Raw genomic sequence first — 17,026 nt, forward strand, 5'->3', positions numbered from 1 at the left:
ATGTTTAATAATATTAAATTCCTATATATTAAATATGAAATTCCTTCCTCCAGTATGTCTGCTGTGAAGTGTAAGGCCATTTATTTATTTTTATTTTTTTTTTAAATAAAGCCTGCATTAAATAACTCAGTAGCAATAGTAAGAACTCTCGTACGAAGAGGTTAAACGTTGCCGGGGCAACCCCAGCAGCAAAATGCTGTTGTAAGAAAACGCCAGCACTGAACCAATTGGGCAGTGAACTGGGTCCTCACCGAGCACCATGATGTGAAAATGCACCACTTAGGAGCATACTGTTTTCTCGTAAATGGTGCTCTATCATTCAGAATGTTATCAACCAGCGGGGGATAAACAATTATTCAAGAGACCACTTGTCCTGATTATAAAATCAGACAAAAGTATGCAGATAGACCCAACCTGCTGCCATACAGATGTCCTACCTCGCAAGGCTGTCATGCTCCTCATAGAGTGGGCTTGAATACTCGTAAGCAAAGGCACCGGTGAGTGTGCTGTGCCAGCCTCAGCATGGCACAAGAAAGCACCTGTCCCTGGCGGTCGATGAATGACACCACCGCTGAACTGCCTGTCCAGATGTGGAAGTGACTGCCTTGAATCCTTTGGACAAAGATATCTCAGGCCAGAGGAGAAAGTGCCCCTCTTTAAAAATGGCAAACACTGGCGTAACAACTGAACACAGATGAAGACAGTCACCAGAACACCTTTTCCTAGGTTGAGAATTATATCTCCATGCTGGGAAGCCAAATCCTGAGTGGGCTAGTGCCAAACAATCATCAATATATACAGATGCCCTGGAGCCTCAAAGGGGTCAAGGCTGTATCCATGCATTTCTTGAATGTGCATGGAGACAGAAAAGGACCGAAGGGAATGATGCAAAAGTTGTATGCTTTGCCGGCAAACCAATCTCAGAAAGTCTCAGATTCTGCAATCTGAAAGTGAAAATATGCAATGAGATCCTTCAAATTTAACTTCACAAACCAGTCCCCCCAGCTGGATTGAGACATTAACAGTTTGTGCTTCAGCATCCTGAAACAAAAATGTATTTGACTGAAATGAAATTGCCTCAGATCTAGAATGCGATGCAAGCTGCCTCCTTTTTTTCCGAACCAGGAAATAGCGGCTGTAAAAACTGCTCTCTTTGAGAAGCAAAAACATTTCTCTATTGACTTTTTTACAAGAGAGAGTAAATTTCCTGAGCCTAATACAGAGCTCCCTGAGAAGTAACTGATGTGGGAATCACTTTGTTGAATATAGGCAGAGGAAGCCTAAATTGAATGACATAACCATGGATGCATGTGTAATGGGGGAAAACGTGAGGTGCTTTTGACAATGTGATTTTGTACATTGTATGGCGACCTTAGTTAACTAAGTCATGGGGGGAGACTGAGTAAAAATGCGATAGTGTAAGTCGAGTGTTCAAGCGCAATGAATGGCGAACTTATGACAGTGTTCGGAGACCAAACAGAGGAGAGACAGAAGTGTTTGAACAGTCAGGCTGTTTTGCTGAGTGGGGGCTTTTCCTCTGCGTCACAATGAACACGTGAGGTATGCTTTGGCTGGCTGGAAGACTGTGGTCCTCAGCGCCGATCCAATGTTCCACAATGGGAAGAGTTTGAGGACCACAGTCCATAGAATGAGGCACAGAACCTGTGTAAATCATGATGATATTGAGTGAGACCACATCAATGTTTGTTTGTTTTTTTAACCCTTAAATGTATGGGTCTTTCATGAAACATTATTACATTCCTTGGGTCTTTAGTAATTCAGCATGTATATCTATCTGTCACAGTCGGTCTCCCTCACGTTCTTCAAGGACTCTTATTTTGAAGTTTTCCCCTGGACTACATCTCCCATAGTTCACTTCCCTCATCACTTCCATCTGCTCCTCATCATCCTCACCTGTATTCCATTCCCTCATTTAGTTCCTTGTGTATAAATACCCTCTAGTTTTGTTCATCCATTGTCAGTCCTTGAAGTGTTACGTTGTGTTGATGAAGTGTTACATTGCATTACTAGTTTGTGATGTTTAGCTTTATTGTGATGTTTAGCTTTATTGTTTTTTCCACTCCAGTGTTTGTTCCACTCCAGCGTTTATTATTAAAATATTTAAAGTATCTACTCCTGTGTCTCTTCCTCTCCAAGAACCCAGCATTACAGAAGGACTGACCGAACAAAATGGATATACCGGCAGTAGCAATCCTCCTCCTCGAACAATGAGACCGTCCAATTGAGGATCATGTGCGTGAGTTTCTCCATCTCGCGAATTTGGTGGACTATGATGACCACGCTCTGGTGAGTTTCTTCAGGGCCGGCCTGAATAGTGCATTGAAGGAGCTGATGCCTCCGTCAGGTCCTCACTGGACAATTGCCGACTACGTGGTGGTGGCTCAGCTGCTCTGCGGCTCACCTTTCACTGTGGGTATGGAGGATGAGTACTTTGTATCTCCGCCCACAGTGGATGCCCTCCAGCCTTCCACGGCTCCTCCCTCAAAGCCTTCCACGGCTCCTCCCTCGAAGCCTTCCATGGCTCCTTCCCCAATGTCTGCCACGGTCAACGAGCCAGTGCCCATGCCTGCCACAGTCAACGAGCCAGCGCCCATGCCTGTAGCCTTGACCGTCCTAGAGCCAGTGCCTGTAGCCTTGACCATCCCAGAGCCAGTGTCTGTAGCTTCAACTGTCCCAGTGCCAATGCTTGTTGCCTTGACCATCCCAGTGCCAATGCCTGTTGCCTTGACCACCCCTGAGCCAGCTCTCACCAAGTTAATAGACCTTGACTTGCTCCCCACCCTGGTTCCCACCCTGACTACCCTTCATCCTCCGCTGGTTCCAGCCAGCATAATGGACATCCTTGTTCCATCCAGTGCCCTGTCCCTTCCTCCTCCGCTGGCTCCACTCAGGACAATTCCTCCTCTTCCTCCTCCTCCTCCTGTCAGCCGGCTCCTCCCACGTCACTGGCTCGAACTTCGCTCCCTGCGAAACCATGGTCAAGGGGAACCTCAAGTCCTCTTTGGCTCCACCGTGGTCCTTCAGCCAATTGGCTTCTCCGGGGTCCCTTGTCCCTCCAGCTCTGCCTTGGTCAGTCGGTCACCTGGCTCCACCTCTGCTCTCCGATCCTCCAGCTACGCTTCTTCACTCTGAGCCTCCAGCTTTATCAGGGACGTCCTTCCCTATGGCTCCACCACTGTCCTCAAATCCCCCAGCTCCGCCTTGGTTCTCTGAGCCTTTGACACTACCTTGGTCCTCCGAAACCTTCGGCTCCACCCTGGCCCTTCGAGCCGTCGGCTACTATCCATTGCTTTACCCCTCGAGCCTCTCACGGCTCCACCTTCCATGACTCTGCCTTCCACAGCTATGCCTCCCATGGCTCTGCCCTTAGAGCCTTCCATGGCTCCGCCTGCCTTCGTCAAGCCTCTCCTAGCTCCGCCCTCAGACTCTTCCATGGCTCCGCCCACTTCCCCAGAGTCTCCTTCTCCAGCGGTTCTGCCTCCTGACCCAGTCCTTGCCCTGTGGCCACCTCCCAGGCCTCCTGACCCAGTCCCTGCCCTGTGGCTGCCTCCCAGGCCTCCTGACCCAGTCCCTGCCCTGTGGCCACCTCCCAAGCCTCCTGACCCAGTCCCTGGCCTGTGGCCGCCTCCCAGGCCGCCGGATCCATTCCCAACCCTGATGCCACCCCCCAGGCCGCCGGATCCTTTCCCAGACCTGAAGCCACCCCCCCAGGTCCCCGGATCCATTCCCAGCCCTGAAACTGCCCCCAGGCCTCCTGATCATCCTCCTTGGATCCTTCTTCACCTTCTGCATCACCCTACCCTCCTCATCCATCTTTGGGTGCCAGGAGTTGCGCTTGGGGGGGGGGGGGGGGTTGTTCCACTCCAGTGTTTGTTCCACTCCAGTGTTTGTTCCACTCCAGCGTTTATTATTAAAATATTTAAAGTATCTACTCCTGCTTCTCTTCCTCTTCCTCTCCAAGCACCCAGCGTTACACTATCACAATTGGCTACAAAATGCCCAGATAGTGTTAAAATTTCAAAGCATTTTCAAGACAATTAGAAAATAATACAATAGAATATATTCTAATATATTTTGATGTTTTATTTTTAATAAAAGATGATGCATCAAATCACAGAACATTATGCAGTACTACCACACTGAAATGTCAAGACATGTAACTGGCTGTCAAACACATATTGATTTACACATAACACATAAGCTACACAGAAGCTACACATTTGTATTTTCTCAGGCACATGAATCTAAATACACGCACAACTTACATAATTTCAGTAGAACACCCAAATGACAATAGCCATATCATACTGTTTATGTGTTGTAGTAGCTGTAGTTTGCTTCCACATTGCTTTTTCACCAAATAGCAATGTCAAATGTAAATTAAGTCAGTCACTGAAAAAACAGTGCCACCTTGAGTAACAATAGCATGTTTAAAATGTGTGTACACGCATATGGGAAACTGATAATTCACCATCTTTGTACAGAAAATCAACCTGTTATAATATTCATTTGTCTTGTAATAAAATAAGAAATATATATCCTCTGATAGTAAGCTTATATAGATATGAAATAATAAAAAAATATGATTTATAGTAGGGAAAAAGTGACACTATTACACATCGCGTGTCACTACAAAAAAAAAATGTATGAGGCACAGGGGATGGAATCAGGTCCTAGGTCAATAAAGACCTGAGATATGCATTTAAAGTCAGCATGAAATCAAAATTGACCATATTTATTTTATTAATGCATGTTACTGGTCTTATTGTAAATAATTCATACATGCATATTTGGTATTATATATATATATAAAGAAATATCCTGTAATCTTTTATCATAATTCAAAACAAATGCAGATATTATTTAATCACTGCATGGTTTTTATTTGCATTTCACTCCATTTTGTCCTGTGACTGGTACTGACTCTGTCCTGTAAGATTATTGTTAGTCATTTGGTTTTATACCATACATAATTTATACAATTAGCCTTATATTTGTTATAATATATTAGATATAATAACCTTATATTAACTTGTTTCCCAGCGCAAGCTGTGGGTGGAGACAGAGTTAAGGCCGATTTTTGAACGTGGTGAAAATTTGACTCATTTGGCTTTCCATAAACATTGAACCTTGAGTTTCTGATGCATAATAAACGGCGGACTTGCACAAGAGGAAGTAAGAGTGAAGCCAACAGTGTACTCAAATCATAACTCCTTAACAAAATCCACTTGGAAGGACTGCAAAACCAGTGTGTGCAGAACAAACACAGAGTGATTCTATTGGGCTTCATACCATCGTGACCACCTGGGAGTGTTCCCATTGCATTTGCTACTGGCAGCGTCAAAGTGAACTATGATAGGGAACCACATTTTTAAGGCACTGACAGGTTTGATTCTCTAAGAAACATACTTGCTGAACTGCAAATATACTGTAATTAAAGACTGTCAGATTAAATTGTTATGTAATTTAATGTAAAACAAATAAATAAAAAAAATCTCTCTAGGACATTCTGATCCGAAGATATCACTCTCTAAGTGAAAGCAATATAGCTGGTTGCTAGGGTGCTCTAAATGGTTTCCAGGTTGTGGCTAGCCAGTGAACATAGTGATTCTTATTGGCTGCTTACTAACCTGACTCAAAAGAGCCAATCCCCAAGTGTGTACGACATTCTGTTCTGAAGATATCCTTCTGAGACATTTTGAATGGAAGTTAATGGGGGGTGGTTGCTAAGGTCCCATAAATGGTTGTTTGGGTGTGGCTATGCCATTTCCAATGTGATACTTAAAGAGTGATTGGTATCCCGATTGAAAAGAGCCCACCCCCATGTCTTTATGTCATTCTGATTGGGAGATATGATCTGACAACTTTCTTGCATTGACTGCCATAATAGGGAAAAAAATATCTTCCCATAGTACTCTATGGGATTTTTGGGACATTTTTTTGCCCCCTGGGGTACATTTTACCCCCAAACACAGGGCATGTTCGAAGACGGCTTGCCAGCCCAAATCAAATGAGAGCACCCACGTGTCTCTACGGAATTCTTATCCGGAGATATGATTTGACAAAAAAATGTTCAATGTTAAGTCAATGGGATGTTTTGGGATGATTTTGTGGCCCCCAGCAATACACCGTACCCCCCACCCCTTAGAAAAGTCATAGCACAGGTGTCATAAATAGGCCATCGATTTGACACCTCATTCGTGGGTCTACACCAAATGGTGAGGGACAAGTTAGGTGCCGAAGTTTTGTACGGAATAATAATAATAACTAGATAGGTACATTTCCAGAATAAAATGTGAGTGGTGCTTGCCATGGCAACATTTCTCACCACGATGTCCCATCAACTGCCCCAAGTTGAAAGAGGCCACCCCCATGACAGTGGGATGTTCTGGTGCAGAGATATTGGTGTTGTTCTATGGTTGCTAGGGTGTTCCATGTGGTTGCTAGGTAGTTACCAGGGTGATACTCAAAATGCTCCTTGCTAGACTGAGTCAAACAAGCCAAACAGGAAGTTTCTATGATTTTCTGTTGCAGAGATATGTGATTTGTCACTTGGTTGTTTGGGTAACCCCATCTGATTGCTAGGCCTTTACCAGGATGATACTTAACAAGGCTCCTTGTCATCCTGAGTGAAATGAGCCAAACAGGAAGTCTCTACAATGTTCTGTTGCAGAGATATGTGGTTTGTTGCTTGGTTGCTAGGGTAACCCCGTCTGATTGCTAGGCAGTTACGAAGGTGATACTTCACGTGGCTCCTTGCCATCCTGAGTGAAATAAGTCAATCCGGAAATCTCTACGATTTTCTGGTGCAGAAATATGTGTTTTGCAACTTGGTTGCGAGGGTAAGCCCATGTGGTTGCTATGCAGTAGCCAGGGTGATACTTAACATGGCTCCTTGTCATCCTAAGTGAAATAAGTCAATCCGGAAGTCTCTACGATGTTCTGGTGCAGATATATGTGATTTATTAATTGGTTGCTAGGGTAACCCCATTTGGTTGCTATGCAGTTACCAGGGTGAAACATAACAAGGCTCCTTGCTGTCCTGAGTGAAATAGGTCAACCCGGAAATCTCTACGATTTTCTGATGCAGAGATATGTGATTTGAAACTTGGTTGTTAGGGTAACCCCATCTGTTTGCTAGGCAGTTACCAGGGTGATACTTAACAGGGCTCATTGCCATCCTGAGTGAAATAAGCCAAACAGCAAGTCTCTACAATGTTCTGTTGCAGAGATATGTGATTTGTTACTTGGTTGCTAGGGTAACCCTGTCTGGTTGCTAGGCAGTTACGAAGGTGATACTTAATGTGGCTCCTTGCCATCCTGACTGTTATAAGTCAACCTGGAAGTCTCAACGATTTTCTGGTGCAGAGATATGTGTTTTGTTAATTGGTTGCTAGGGTAACCCCATCTGGTCACTAGGCAGTTACCAAGATGATACTTATTAAGGCTCCTTGCCATCCTGACTGTTATAAGTCAATCTGGAAGTTTCTACAATTTTCTGGTGCAGAGATATGTGTTTTGCTACTTGGTTGCTAGGGTAACCCCATCTGGTTGCTAGGCAGTTACCAGGGTGATACTTAACAAAGCTCCTTGCCATCCTGAGTGAAATAAGTCAAACCAGAAGTCTCTACGAGATTCTGATCCTGAGATAACCATCTTAGTGATTTTGAATGGAAGTCAATGGTGTTTCGTTGCTAGGGTGCTCTAAATGGTTACTAGGGCGTGGCTAAGTAGTTCACATGATGATACTTGAAGACAGATTGCTCACCCAATTAAAACAAGCCAACTCTCATGTCTCTAGGACATTTTGATCCGAAGATACCACACTCTAAGTGAAAGCAATAGAGTTGGTTGCTAGGGTGGTCTAAATGGTTGACAGGGCGTGGCTAGCCAGTGAACAGAGTGATTCTTATTGGCTGCTTACTAACCTCACTCAAAAGAGCCAATCCCCAAGTGTGTACGACATTCTGTTCTGAAGATATCCTTCTGAGACAATTTGAATGGAATTTAATGAGGGGTGGTTGCTAGGGTCCCATAAATGGTTGTTAGGGCGTGGCTATGCCATTTCCAAGGTGATACTTAAAGAGTGATTGGTATCCCGAATGAACTGAGCTCGCCCCCATGTCTCTATGTCATTCTGATTGGGAGATATGATCTGACAACTTTCTTGCATTGACTGCCATAGTAGGGAAAAAAAAAAAAAAATTCATGGACGAGACCCTTGCCATAGTATGCCTATGGGAAGTTTTCTGGATGTTTTTTGCCCCCCAGGGGTGCACCGTAGCCCAAATCCCTTAGGAAAGTTATAGCATAGGTGTCGTCAATAGGCCGGTCGATTTGACACCTAATTCATGGGTGTACTACAAACGGTGCGGGACGAGTTAGGTGCCGAAGTTTGTACAGAATAATACTAAGAATAAATAATAATAATAACTAGATAGGTAAATTTCCTGAAGAAAATGTAAGTGGTGCTTGCCTTGACAAAATTCGTCACCACAATGTCCCACCAACTGCCCCAAGTTGAAAGGGGCCACCCCCATGACAGTAGGATATTATGGTGCAGAGATATTGGTGTTGTTCAATAGTTGCTAGGGTAAACCCATCTGATTGCTAGGTAGTAACCAAGGTGATACTTAACATGGCTACTTGCCATCTTGAATGAAATAAGTCAATCCGGAAGTCTCTACGATTTTCTGGTGCAGAGATATGTGATTTGTTACTTGGTTTCTAGTGTAACCCCATCTGTTTGCTAGGCAGTTACCAAGGTGATACTTATCAAGGCTCCTTGCCATCCTGAAAGTTATAAGTCAAACTGGAAGTCTCTACGATTTTCTGGTGCAGAAATATGTGTTTTGCTACTTGGTTGCTAGGGTAAGCCCATATGGTTGCTCGGCAGTTGCCAGGGTGATACTTAACATGGATTCTTGCTATCCTGAGTGAAATAGGTCAATCCAGAAGTCTCTACGATGTTCTAGTGCAGAGATACGTGATTTGTTACTTGGTTGCTATGGTATACCCATCTGGTTGCTAGGCAGTTACCAGGGTGATACTTATCAGGGCTCCTTGCTATCCTGAGTGAAATAAGTCAACCCGGAAATCTCTACGATATTCTGTTGCAGAGATATGTGATTTGTTACTTGCTATGGTAACCCCATCTGGTTGCTAGGCAGTTACCAGGGTGATACTTATCAAGGCTACTTGCCATCCTGAGTGAAATAAGTCAACCCGGAAGTGTCTACGATGTTTTGGTGCAGAGATATGTGATTTGTTACTTGGTTGCTAAGGTAACTCCATCTTGTTGCTAGGCAGTTACCAGGGTGATACTTAACAAGGCTGCTTGCTATCCTGAGTGAAATAAGTCAACCCGGAAGTCTCTTCGATATTCTGATCCTGAGATACCCATCTTAGTGATTTTGAATGGAAGTCAATGGTGTTTGCTTGCTAGGGTGCTCTAAATGGTTACTAGGGCATGGCTAAGTATTTCCCATGATGATACTTGAAGACAGATTGTTCACCCAATTAAAACAAGCCAACTCTCATGTCTCTAGGACATTCTGATCCGAAGATATCACACTCTAAGTGAAAGCAATAGAGTTGGTTGCTAGGGTGGTCTAAATGGTTGCCAGGGTGTGGCTAGCAAGTGAACTGAGTGATTCTTATTGGCTGCTTACTAACCTGACTCAAAAGAGCCAATCCCCAAGTGTATACGACATTCTGTTCTGAAGATATCCTTCTGAGACATTTTGAATGGAAGTTAATGAGGGGTCGTTGCTAGGGTCCCATAAATGGTTGTTAGGGCATGTCTATGCCATTTCCAAGATGATATTTAAAGAGTGATTGGTATCCCGAATTAAATGAGCCCGCCCCCGTGTCTCTATGTCATTCTGATTGGGAGATATGATCTGACAACTTTCTTGCATTGACTGCCATAGTATGCCTATGGAAAATTTTCAGGATGTTTTTTTTACCCCAGGGGTGCACCGTACCTCCAATCCCTTAGAAAATTCATAGCACAGGTGTCATCAATAGGCCGGACGATTTGACACCTAATTCATGGGTGTACTACAAACGATGCGGGATGAGTTAAGTGCCAAAATTTGTACGGAATAATAATAAGAATAAATAATAATAATAACTAGATAGGTACATTTCCTGAAGAAAATGTAAGTGGTGCTTGCCGTGGCAAAATTTCTCACCATAATGTCCACCCAACTGCCCCAAGTTGAAAGAGGCAACCATCATGACAGTAGGATGTTCTGGTGCAGAGATATGTGATTTGTTACTTGGTTGCTAGGGTAACCCCATCTGGTTGCTATGCAGTTACCAGGGTGATACTTATCAAGGCTCCTTGCTATCCTGATTGAAAAAAGTCAACCTGGAAGTCTCTACAATGTTCTGGTGCATAGATATGTTTTTTGTTACTTGGTTGCTAGGGTAACCCCATCTGGTTACTAGGCAGTTACCAGGGTGATACTTAACAAGGCTCCTTGCTATCCTTAATGAAATAATTCAACCCAGAAGTCTCTATGATGTTCTGGTGCAGAGATGAGTGATTTGTTACTTGGTTGCTAAGGTAACCCCATCTGGTTAATAGGCAGTTACCAAGGTGATACTTAACAAGACTCCTTGCTATCCTGAGTGAAATAAGTCAACCCGGAAGTCTCTACGATTTTCTGGTGCAGAGATATATGATTTGTTACTTGGTTACTAAGGTAACTCCAACTGGTTGCTAGGCAGTCACCAGGGTGATACTTAACAAGGCTGCTTGCTATCCTGAGTGAAATAAGTCAACCTGTGAGATTACAAGAGTGATGCTTTGCAAGCACCACTAATAAGCTTAAATACTAGATCAGTATGTTGGCTTTCTCAAGCCAACATAACAATTTGATTGTTTTACTTTTATTAAATGTAAAGACAGCATTTATTAAATTAAAAGACAGCATTGTATTAAATTAGGTTTTTATTCTACTTCCAGAAATACTTCTTGTAGAGTCTTCTGTTTTCCATTGCACAATCCTGAGGTATTGTGCTTCAATTAATTTTTCACAGATCCCCTGCATTCCATTCCCTGTTTTTGTATTTAATAAATGTCCTCTCTCCACCATATCCTCTGTCTTCACCAGGAAGAACCAACTGTTCTTTAATTTTGTTTTCTGCTCTGTTCCATTGAGCCTGCTGAGGAGATAAAAACTATATATTTTGATTGTAACTGAAACTGAAAATTGAATTTACCTAATAAAGTGTCAACTTTCAAATATGCTTTGCTGCATAATGACATGTAACGTCATGGTTACTGGTGTAACCTCTGTTACCTGATGGAGGGAACGAGATGTTGGTGTCGATGTAGTGACACTAGGGGTCACTCTTGGGAGCCCGAGACACCTCTGGTCTTTGATAAAAGGCCAATGAAAATTGGCGAGTGGTATTTGCATGCCACTCCCCCGAACATACGGGTATAAAAGGAGCTGGTATGCAACCACTCATTCAGGTTTTACGTTGAGAAGCCGATATAAGGTCCGGCCATTTCAGCAGGTAGTTCAGCATTGTAGCAGGAGGGACCAACATCTCGTTCCCTCCATCAGGGAATGGAGGTTACACCAGTAACCATGACGTTCCCTATCTGTCACTCACTCGACGTTGGTGTCGATGTAGTGACACTAGGGGTCCTTATACAAAATGCCACAAGGCTGAACGGTGTTACGTGAACTGGCGGTGTGCGATGGGCAGACTTGCTGTGTGCCTCATAGCCAGCACACCAGGTCGACACGTAACCTCCCCCAACACAGTTATGAGTGTTGAACGGCCCTTTTTGGGGACAAGTTGACTACCCAAAGATAGAGACAGGCTTAACCCAGTCGTGGCCTCTTTCCCCTTCTCTTTTTCCACTCCCTAAAAAAGAAGGGGGATTATCCGATTGGGCCGCCAGGTCTAGTCGGGGGGTGTCCCTCCCAAGGGCAGGACACCGCGGAGACCACACCTCACCCCAAGAGACGGGGGGATATTTAAGTGGAAGAATACGTCACATGGTCTTTCCAACCATGTGCAGAGCCTTCTAGGTAGATCCTGCCCAATGGGGGAGGAGCTACTACAACATGGAGACTGGGGCAGAGTGGCTCTGCCCAAGGAAGATGCAGTTTGCCAGCAGGGAAATTAATTAGCGGAAGATATAGATCGCATGGTGTTAGCCTTACAGGGAACCGCCACATGCAGAGCACCTACCCCAGAACCGGGCTATTAGTTAGCGCGTGTACTGGACCGGCAGCGAGTCTCTCCGAAAACTCGACTGCCACAGGGCTCAGAGGAAGTCAACCAGGGAACAAATTTTGTGAACACTACTGGGAATTAACAGCGCACGTCTTTAGCTCAAAAGGAGGTGGAAGGCGCTGTGTGCAAGCGATACACCCGGCCGGCTATCCCGGGCTTATCCGCTTGTTGCGTGCCACTACCTGGGACGAAACCGGTTCCACCCGGAGGTTGTAGAACCTTGCAAAGGTGTTGGGTGTTGCCCAGCCCGCTGCTCTGCAAATGTCTGTTAGAGAGGCACCCCTGGCCAAGGCCCAAGAAGCCGCTACACCACGGGTAGAATGGGCTCGTAGCCCTACTGGGGGCAGCATGTTTTGGGCGAGATATGCCATAGTTATGGCATCAACGAGCCAGTGGGCGATCCTCTGCTTGGAGACAGCGCTTCCTTTCCGCTGTGCACTAAAGCAGACAAAGAGCTGCTCAGAGATTCTAAACTCTGCGTGCGATCCAAATAAATGTGTAAAGCACGCACCAGACACAGCGACGACAGTGCTGGGTCTACGTCCTCCTGGGGCAGCACTTGCAGGTTCCCCACCTAGTCCCTAAAGGAGTGGTGGGAACCTTGGGCACATAGCCTGGTCAGGGTCCCAGGATCACGTGAGAGTAACCCGGACCAAACTCCAGGCACGTTTCGCTGACAGAGAACGCTTGCAGGTCACCTACCCTCTTGATGGAAGTGAGCACAGTCAGGAGGGCAGTCTTCAGGAGAATGCCTTAAGCTCGGCTGACTGCAAAGCTCAGAGGGGGCTCTCTGTAGACCCTGAACGAGGCGCAGCTTGGAGGAATTCAGCCTCCTGGCGCCTCTTAGGAACCTGATGATCAGATCATGCTTCCCTAAGGACTTACCATCGACTGCGTCGATGTGCTGCTATGGCAGCAATGTACACCTTCGAGGTGGAAGGGGACAGCCTCCCTTCCAACCTCTCTTGCAGGAAGGAAAGCACTGATCTGACTGCGCATCTCTGGGGGTCTTCCTGACGGGAAGAACACCGCTTAACGAACAGATGCCACTTAAAGGCATACAGGCGCCTCATAGAGGGAGCCCTAGCCTGAGTGAACGTGTCTACCATTGCAGGTGGGAGACAGCTTAGGTCTTCCACGTCCCATCCAGGGGCAAGACATGGAGATTCCAGAGGTCTGGGCGCAGGTGCCGGATGGTGCCCCTTCCCTGAGAAAGAAGGTCCTTCCTCAGGGGAATTTGCCCGGGGGGAGCTGTCGCGAGGAATGTGAGGTCCAAGCACCACATCTGGGGGGGCCAGTAGGGTGCTTACCAGGACGACCTTCTCCTCGTCCTCCCTGACCTTGCACAGGGTCTGTGCAAGCAGGCTCACTGGGGGAAACGCATATTTGCGAATGCCAGGGGACCAGTTGTGTGCCAGCGCATCTATACCGAGGAAGGCCTCGGTCAGGGCGTACCAGAGCGGGCAGTGGGGAGGATTCTTGGGAGGCGAACAGGTGCATCTGTGCCTGTCGAATTGACTCCAAATCACCTAGACAACCTGAAGGTGGAGTCTCCACTCTCCCTTGAGGGTAACCTGTTGCGACGGCGCGTCCGCCGAAGTGTTGAGGTTGCCCGGGATGTGAGTGGCTTGCAGCAACTTGAGGTGCTGCTGACTCCGTTGTAGGACAGTTGTAACATACAGCGGGAGCGCAGACCGCCTTGGCGGTTGACATATGCTACCGCTGCCATGCTGTTCGTCCGAACTAGCACGTGCTTGCCCTGGATCAACTGCCGGAACCTCCGCAGGGCGAGCAGAATTGCCAGTAACTCGAGGCAGTTGATGTGCCAACGCAGCCGCGGACCCGTCCAGAGGCCGGCAGCTGTGTGCCCATTGCAAACAGCACCCCAGCCCGTTTTGGAGGTGTCTGTCGTGACCACGACGCACCTGGAGACCAGTTCTAGGGGAACACCTGCTCGTAGAAATGAGAGGTCGGTCCAAGGGCTGAAAAGACGGTGACAGACCGATGTAATGGCCACGCGGTGAGTCCCGTGGCGCCATGCCTGTCTCGGGACTCGAATCTGGAGCCAGTGCTGAAGCGGCCTCATATGCATCAACCCGAGCGGGGTGGCCACCGCCGAGGATGCCATATGCCCCAGGAGCCTCTGAAAAAGTTTCAGTGGAACCGCTGTTTTCTGTTTGAAGGCCTTCAAACAGGCCAGCACTGACTGGGCATGCTCGTTCATAAGGCGTGCCGTCAGGGAGACTGAGTCCAACTCCAAACCAAGAAAAGAGAGGCTCTGAACCGGGAGGAGCTTGCTCTTTTCCCAGTTGACCCGAAGCCCTAGTCGGCTGAGGTGTGAGAGCGCCAGGTCCCTGTGTGCGCATAACACGTCTCGAGAGTGAGCTAAGATTAGCCAGTCATAAAGATAGTTGAGAATGCGAATGCCCACCTCCCTTAACGGGGCAAGGGCAGCCTCTGTGATCTTCGTAAAAACGCGAGGAGACAGGGACAGGCCGAAAGGGAGGACTTTGTACTGATACGCCTGACCCTCGAACGCGAACCGCAGAAAGGGTCTGTGTCGAGGAAGGATCGAGACGTGAAAGTACGCATCCTTTGGGTCTACCGCCGCGATCCAATCTCGATGCCAGACGCTCGCTAGAATGCGTCTTTGCATCAGCATCTTGAACGGGAGTCTGTGTAAAGCCCGGTTCAGTACTCGCAGGTCCAAGATTGGCCGCAACCCACCGCCTTTTTTCGGTATGATGAAGTAGTGGCTGTAAAACCCTTTCTTCATCTCGGCTGGAGGGACAGGTTCTATCGTGTCCTTCCATAGGAGGATAGCGATCTCCACGCAAGGTAGCAGCATTTTCATCTTTCACCAAGGTGAAGTGGACACCGCTGAACCTGGGCGGATGCCCGGCGAAGTGAATCGTGCAGCCGAGTCGGACGGTCCGGACCAGCCCTCGTGACGGATTGGAAGGCACAAGCCATGCGTCCAAGTTCCGCGCAAGGGGGACCAAAGGGACAATGTCATCGGATGTACCGGCAGGTGGGGCCTCGCGGCGGGGCAGAGCTCGAGGTGCCACACCACGTTGTGGCCATGCTGAGTCTAGGGACATCGAAGCACTTACCTGGCTCCTTGTGACCACCCCCGGAACAGCCTGGGACGGGGGAGGAAGAGGCCTGTCCTCGTGACCCGTGGAGACTGTCACATCGGGGGCGGATTTGTGCCACAGCTGGGCGCTCAGGGGCGGGAGACCGCCGCTGGAGCACCAACCTGCCAAATGGAGTGGTGGACGGTGGTCGTAATGCCAGCCGTACACACCGGATACGTGACCCAGGGAACAAGGAAACCACTCTTGCTGAGCTCTTGAGTACTGCAGCCACTTGGGCATGCAGCGCAATTAAATGCAAAAGGTAACAAAAGATGAAGATCTGCTTACCAGCTCCAGAGCAGCGGGTTTCGTTGTCCCTGGGTCGCCCTTCTCAAGGGTGCTTTGAAGCCTTTCACGGGTTCTGGGCGGCCGTGAGATGGGTGGCGTCTGCTTTCTGCAGTGGGCTCCACGCCGGGGCCAGGCCGAAGGGGCGGGCTGCAGCGGAGCCGGTGTAGTCACCGCAGGGGGATGCCCTTAGTGTCACTACATCGACACCAACGTTGAGTGATAGACAGATAGGGAACAGTCTTTATGCTAAAACTGCAGAATAGTCTGAAAAGTTTAGACAAATCTATAGTGCTGTGTAAGTGGTTCCCAATTAGTGTTTAAATATTGTTCCCTCTGTACATTGCAGTGTAGAACCAATATTCATTAGAAATATGAATTATCATCAACTATTAATTAATATTTTCATTTTTTTTTATTTGAATGAATATAAATGTTAACAGCTGTTTTCTGTCAGAGTATCTTAGGTAAAAACGAAGGCACAAATGGGGCAACTATGTGACTAAAAGTCACATCAAAGTGGAAAAGTAGGTTTACTGTATGTATGCACAATAGTGATGCAGTCTAAGCTAATCTCATTCTCAGGAAGGTGATTGCACAGTTTATTCTGTTGCCATCATACCACAGTTTGAATTATTTAAAAAATATCACAAAGTGAAATTTTATTTCGTTAAGGCATAAAATGCAAACGTCTATTTCTTTGCTGACTACTGATCTGTAAGCCCCAAATAGCCTCAACAATTATATCAAATCTTACCTTGGGTTATTAGCATTAAAATGAGTTTTCAGCATTCAAAGCATGTAGACCAGGGGTCGAAAACTAACTTTTAGCCCGGGGCACATCAGCGTTATGAGTCCGGTTGAAAATGTGGCACCGGCACTTGGTAGCACCCATGCAATTACCAATTATATTGCATATTTTGTTCAATGAAATTCACATTCAACAGTAAGCAATGATTTTGAGTTTGGGATGCAGATGTAAATGATGATGTTAACAGTAACATCTGTGAAAAAAATTAACACCTAATTTATATAGTTTTAAATTAAAATATTCTGACAGAGCAACTAAGTTGGGTCTCCTCGACAGATTTCTTTCATCAGGCTCCTAATACTTATTAAAGTAATATCTTGAAATTTCTGAAGGCAAACAAAACCAGTTACATGTTCCTACAGTCAGAGAGCATTAGTGGAGAACAGATTTACACAGAAAGAAAACTGATGGCTTGGTCCATAATAATTATGAACATTTACCATATCTCTTCCATAGTTTTAATAATGGTATTTGTAGTAAAACCATGGGGAACATATGTAAAACCATT

This window comes from Myxocyprinus asiaticus, chromosome 6 (genome assembly GCF_019703515.2).
Source record: "Myxocyprinus asiaticus isolate MX2 ecotype Aquarium Trade chromosome 6, UBuf_Myxa_2, whole genome shotgun sequence".
Taxonomy (NCBI): domain Eukaryota; kingdom Metazoa; phylum Chordata; class Actinopteri; order Cypriniformes; family Catostomidae; genus Myxocyprinus; species Myxocyprinus asiaticus.